Here is a 6824-nt window from a genome sequence, read left to right as displayed (position 1 = left end):
TTGTATTGCGTTATAAAGCAATCTTACATTTTTTTAAGATTCTCGTGACGACCCCTGGCGGGCTCCAGCCCCCTGGTGGGCTCTGGTTTATGAGTGGGACTGATGGAATGTAAGGACGAAAGCTCTTTAAAAGGACAAGGACGGACGGGGTCGGAGGACGATTAAGTTAATGAATAAGGACGGAGGACGGCTCAACTTCATGTAACCCACCTAAAAAGGGGTTAACTAATAATCTTTGTTCAATTTGAATCCTTATTTTTTCATGTTACGTTTGAATAATATTTTATTTTGAAAACTGGAAGCTTTATTTTGTAAAGAAACCGAAAGTAGTGCTCTGCAGTATTTATTATAGCTTAACATCGCTAGTACGAGCAGTGGCTTCTGATTTCATTTCTGTAAATGTAAAACAACAAAAAAGAACTTCGAGAATCGTCAAGGAAGCATTTATTGCTAGGCTTTCTAGCGGAAAATCCCCTTCCTCGGCCAGGTTTTTTTTTGATGCAAGAAAAACTTGAGAAGCTCCAGTCCTTCTACAAAGTGGACCAGTGATCCATTTGATGGCGAGCCTCCCATGACGAACTGTGAAAATCCACCATACAGCTTGACCAGCGGATCCTATGGTAGCATTGTGCCAATCTTGTTGACCAAGAACAACAAGGTCCCCTTCCTGGACATTTTCCCTGACCTTTGACTATTCCCCGTGACTTTTGACTTGACTAATTGGATCCTCAAAGAACAATTTATATAAGGAACAATTTTGAAAAAAACATTTTATTTTCATTTGACTTTTATTACTTATTGGGCCCTTTGGAGTTGCGCGCATGTTGTAAATTGTTTGCATAATTTGTAAAACTAAACTCACATTTTTGCAACATTAAACTTGTGTCACTCCGTTATTGCTTCAACTCTCAGCTCCTTACAAACCTAGCAGTGACGTGTACGTACTCTGAAGTGGGTTACATTCAGAAAACAGGTGAGCCGTGATTGGTCGTTACTTGAACCCTGAGCAACTGTGATTCAGTTGACAGAAAGTGGCAAAATGGCCGCCCCCTCTGATGGCTAAAAATGGGTGCATTTTACTCTTTAACTCATATTGCACGAATGCAATATTGATCACAATTTTGCGTTTTGACTAGTGGGGGCACATACAACATATTATAGCAAAGCCATTTTTGGGGTTGACTTCCACTTTAAGAACGTGCCTGGTAAACAAGCCTTCACCCTAGCTGCTACATTGCTAGCATGGCTTGTTCATATTGGGGTGTTGCAAAACACTAAAGTCGTTTCTTAATTTACGTTGTTGTCTGTTCTTATGTCCTTGTGATCTTGTGACATGTCATCAGTCACGGTCCTGTACGCATAAACCAAGAATGCATAGAGTACCTGGATGTTGATCTTGTCTGCTATCTTAAACCAAGGATGCATAGGTTGGTTACTTGTAAAGACTTGTCTTGGAAAATATCCCAAGATGCATTTCATGCTGCTATCAAAATGGCTGAAGAGAGGACTCAAGTTTTTATTTATTTCTGTCATCATTTTACAGAAATACATCAGAACCTGGGGGAGAGTTCACAAGTACACAGCGGTGTGCCGAAGGAAGACCATACTTGGCAATTTCACAAGACCGTATTCTGCATATTGATATTGAGAAACAGCTACAGACGTGAGTATTGTGCATAACCCCTTGACTCACAGCCGTATAATCTCTCTGCTCTATTTGGGAATGACTATTACCAGAGTTTACAGCAGGTGGGGACACTGAGATGCACAGGCAGGTGCAGGGGCTCAAGTGAGAAAAAGTGATGTCACTGTAATTTAATCACAAATAAATTCTTTCCAGGGACTTCGCCTCCCCCTACTGGTGAGTCTGAGTACTATCTTTTTTCTTCGTTTAGAAAATAGCTAGGTATAGGGTAGTTTGAAGTCACCTACTTTTCATGTGCGCAAAAGTATGTTGTACTTTCAGTTACCCCAAAACGTTGAAAATTGATAGAAATTCTCTGAAGTAAAAACTGCTTCAAAACAATGGTGCTGGGCATGACTGGAAAGGTCGATGTTTTATGAGATTTTATTGGAAATACGTCACACCCACTCCGTGCATGTAGTTTATAAGCCAAATAAATCCATAGTACACTCAATCAAATATAATTTGGAGAACATTTATTGTGCAGACATCAAAAGTCAAACTAAAATTCAAAACTCTTGTGAAAACAAGCAAACAACATTACTGATAAATTATAAATATTTCACCCTATATTAAGATACTTTGAGGCCTGCATTTCTGCTCAATGACGTGCACCATAACGGAAATGAATTAATTTCCCGTTCAATTTATCGTCTATGGTTTTCTCTCCAGAATCCAGACACTTGAAGGGCCGGTGGGGCCGGGATGGCCATGTTTTCACTAACAAGTTCATTTTTTCATATTTTTTGATCAGGAAAATGGAAAGAGTTGTCATTTTCTATTTTAGCAATACATTTGGGAGAAATTAGGAAATAAGTGACTCCGTGAATAACGCCCCTTGTTAATGAGGAGAATGGCCGCGCCCCCTACTGTTCTATCCTTGTTCGGTCGGAGTCACGGGAGTAACCGGTTACAAACTCTCCATTGGAAATCATTGTACTTTCATTGCTCATAACGTCCAAAAACGGTGATCAATTGACACCAAAATTTATGTGGACATCCTTACTAATGACCACTTCAACATATCAAAAGGATAAATCGCTCGCTGATTTATGAGAAAGAGGAAATGTGGAAGTGAGCATGAGCTACATAGATTTATGCTGGGACGAGCACACACTGCTTCTTTGCTTAGGACATTTACAGAGACTGAAGTGGGAATGAGTGGACGTGCACATTTATTTGGATGAGGAATGGCCACAGTTTTTCAACCGATAACACGCCGTGGAACGTAACAGCCAAAACGGTACGTTCCAATGCGGCCACACTCGGCTGTGTAGTCAGCTTCCTCGCTGGAAATTTTTGTTTGCTGAACATTGACGCATGTCCGCTGATAGTGTAGTGGTACACACGCCTGAGTTGTGTGCGGGCAGCGTGGGATCGATTCCCGCTCAGTGACAGTGTCTATGTGTGCCCTGCGACTGGCTGGCGACCAGTTCAGGGTGTAGTCTGCCTTCGCCCATTGACGGCTGGGATAGGCTCCAGCAACTCCCTGCGACCCTATATAGGATAAGCGGTTTGGAAGATGACATGACATGACATTGACGCTTGCTGGCAGCTGCAAACGGTGTCGAACAACACACGCGACTGCTTGGGAGGCAACCCCACGACATGAAGACACAGGCTAATGATCACCTCCACACGCTGCGCAGACTGTAAGGAGCTAATGTTGTTGTGCTAACGCCTTTTGTTTTAACAGCCTGAAGCTAGTTGTTGCTATTAGCCGTCCCGTTATCCTACCTTTTACCTACCATGGAATGGGGTGGGGGTATGAAGGTCCAATCTGCCTACCCTGATGCTCGCTGCAAGCCGTCGTTTCCCTCCTCGGAGTTGACACGTGTTTAGCCAGTCGGGGTTCGTGTGCGCATTCATGCTCTTGCCCGCTTCAGCCTGTGTAAGTGAAGAAGCAATTGCCACGTATTTTGTGGAGGTGATCATGATGAGATCACGTTTTATGTCAATAAATCCAAACTATTGTGCAGAACACTTTTATACTTTCACAGGTTGAAGTGGACAAGAGTAGTAATGTGCATTTGCATTTTGGTGGCAATCGGTCGCCATTTTAGACAACAGAACTGACAAAGCGAGCAATATTACCACGCTTGGCTCCCTCCCATGACGTGGACAGCTGAGACCGAAAACATAACATAAGACACGCCCCAAAAAGGGGCGGGGAAAATTGTCGTAAACCTAATCACAAAAAAAGTCCTTAAATCACTACAGAGTCTTTTGAGGTGGGCATTTTAGTACTGATGTCATTTTTACATACAAACCTTTTATATAAGTGCCAATGTTAAGCTCATCCAAATGTCACTTTAATAATTGTCCTGCTATTTTGGAGTGTTGGGCACGTCAATCCGTCAGTCATCTTACTGTCATTATTTCAGGCCTGCCTAACCCATGCAGGAACTCAGACAAGATATGGAGAGAAATGTGTTTATTCATTTGAAATCAAACAAAAAAAAGGATTTGAAATTCAAAAAAAATTGCAAACAAAAAGAATGGATTTGAAATAATATAAATATAAAAAATAATAAAAAACATTTGCAAACAATACTGTTATTTCCAAACTTTAAAAAAGTTTTATTATTTTTTTTCCAATAAAAAGAATAGTTCTCATGAAACTATACATTTTGTTTGCATACTCTGAAATTTTGGCTGCAAGTTTTGAAGTTTTATTCGGAACTCTTGACTTTCGGTTGAATAACTTCAGTATTGTGGGCGGGTCTGCCGCTGAACCACGTTAGAAGCCTCTTCATTGGTTAGCCAGGAATGAGGGTGTGACAACGTCCGTCCTCGCGCGAAAGTTCGAGGCCGTGGACAGTGGACACTACGTCAGTCGCCACCGGGGTAGTTGGTATGTTTATTCTTCTCTGTGTTGGTGTTATCTTAAAAGCAACCCTTAATCTGTCGTTTATCCAGTGCTTTGGCGTTGAGTATATATAAATGAATTTAACCTAATTAATTAGTAAATCTGAACCAATATTATACAGATATTTAGTAAATACAAACCAATTTCTTCAATATATAACAGATATTTAGAAAAATAGAAATTAATCTCACCTAATAAATTAGTCAATCTAAATACAATATATTCCAGATCTTTAGCAAATAGAAATTAATTTCACCTAATTAATTAGTAACTCTAAATCAAGATCATTCAGATATTTGATAAATAAATTGCATAGTGATAATTTGTATGTATAAATTATTTCCACAAAGTTAATTAGTAAATCTAAAAGGCTCAAATATTTCGTATATCTAAATAATTCTTTTTCAGATACCTAGTAAATAATAATTTAGTTAGTATTCCACGTGAAGTTCATTTGGATTCACTCAGCATGTGTGTATTATTAGGAAATCCAAAATATTTCAGCTATTGATTTCATGACTTATTATTCAACATTTTTGTTTGAATTTACTTAATTAAAGCAGTGGTTATTAATCAAAATTGAAGAAAGTAACATTTACTCAATTATAATAATTGTCACTCTGTTCCCTTAATTTTTTTATGTAGGTAATGGTCACGCTTTTTACAGTGAAGAATGGTAAGGTGTGGCGCGCCCATTTAAAGATTTAAAGACAACTAAAAGATTATTAAATCGAACTCTAAAATGCCAGTGAAGGCATGGCAGAACTGGAGTTGTGCTCCCTCCTTTGTGCTACAATTACGAGGCGAGCAGCAGCATTTTGGACCAACTGGAGATGCTTGGCTGACTCCAAAATGAAGTGCACCACAGTAATCCAGCCAAGATGTTACAAAGTCATGCATTATTGTTTCAAAGTGTTTTGTGAAAGGAGAGGCTTTAATTGAGTCAGTTGCCTAAGATTAAAAAATAAATAAATAAATAAAAAGAAGCTGGATTTAACAACAGCACCGATTTGCCAGTCCAATGTAAAATCACTATCCAATTTAAATCCAGAATTTGAGATTGTTGCCTTTAGATAAGATGCCAGGGCCCCCAAGTCAAACAGGGTGAGATGACTGGACTGAAGAAAGAAGAAATATTTTGAGATGATTCTGATAAGGGGATAACCAATGATACATCCAGACCTGGGGACCAAATGCACGGCCCATCACCGGGTTGCACTGTAGTTTGCATTTTCTTGAGTACTGAGCCATGTGACTTGCTGGATGCAGAGGAGTTGCAACTATCCTGCAACTGCATTTACCACATTGTACCACTAGATGTCAGGCTTTAACATGAAAAGGACAGTTAAACGGAAAAGAATGCATTGGTGTGCGTAATATAGCCACCAGGGAATTTGGGGATCAGTATTGGGATAACGGTCATGTAAGAATAGAATAGAATAGAATAGAATAGAATAGAATAGAATAGAATAGAATAGAATAGAATAGAATGATCAGGACTGATTTCAGTGTTTATCAGGACAGGAAATGGGGAAGAAGTGAATGCGCAGAACAGTGGATACACGTTCCCGTTTTTATTTATTTATTTATTTTCCCCGGGATCCCGTCTTGAGACATGAGTGGGTGAAATCCACGGTTGGAACATCGGAAGAGAGAGATTTGAGCTTCAAAATAAATTTGCGGCCATAAAATAATGGTCTTGGGCAAACAAAGAAGTTGATGAACTACACTCCGTCTCTAACTCACAGAATGACGTAAATTCCTTTAACCAATCAGGGGGGAATTATACGTCAAAATGAAAAGATATGACATTTATAGGTAAGGTAATCGGATCAAATTCAAGATAATTGTGAACGGGTTTGTAGTGACGGCGATTGTAATATTGAATTCTGCTGTGGCGGATTTCACCACACTTTTACTCTGAAAGCCTTACCCAGAAGTTGCTCACCGAGCTTAACCGCTAGCTTTTCGCAGCGTTAGCGGCGTTCGGGGCTACAGTCAGACTAGTCAGTGTGGCAAGCGGCTAAGGGGGAAAACGGGGTCCGAGGAGTCCGCGAAAACCGGGAACTAAACCGGTTGAAGCCTCGGCCCTTGTCCTGCGGGAGGTTCCCACCGCTCGTCTCCCGTCCTGGCTTTGGCTCCGGCTCCTTAAATCTGGGCTCAAATCTGTGCGGTAAGTAGCCGAATCCTCGTTCACCTTACCGCATCTGTGTGAGTGTTCGCTTCGTTGTTCTCCCCCTCTCTCCCCCTCTCTCTCTCTCGCTTTCTCTT

At 40.4% G+C, this 6824-nt stretch overlaps 1 protein-coding gene across 2 annotated transcripts in view; it reads left to right on the top strand.

The window, feature by feature from the left end:
- Positions 1-6419: 6419 nt before the first annotated feature.
- Positions 6420-6824, top strand: part of raph1a (Ras association (RalGDS/AF-6) and pleckstrin homology domains 1a) — a 53786-nt gene continuing 53381 nt past the window's right edge. For both annotated transcript variants that reach the window (XM_086051892.1, XM_086051891.1), the window contains exon 1: positions 6420-6726. The gene's annotated coding sequence lies outside the window, so the exon portion shown is untranslated. The remainder of the gene's footprint in view (positions 6727-6824) is intronic.

The sequence above is a fragment of the Filicampus tigris genome, chromosome 14 (genome assembly GCF_054856515.1).
Source record: "Filicampus tigris isolate MCC_2025a chromosome 14, RoL_Ftig_1.0, whole genome shotgun sequence".
Classification (NCBI taxonomy): Eukaryota; Metazoa; Chordata; class Actinopteri; order Syngnathiformes; family Syngnathidae; genus Filicampus; species Filicampus tigris.
Note: the sequence above shows the minus strand (reverse complement) of the source record. Positions and strands in the feature narration are given on the sequence as shown.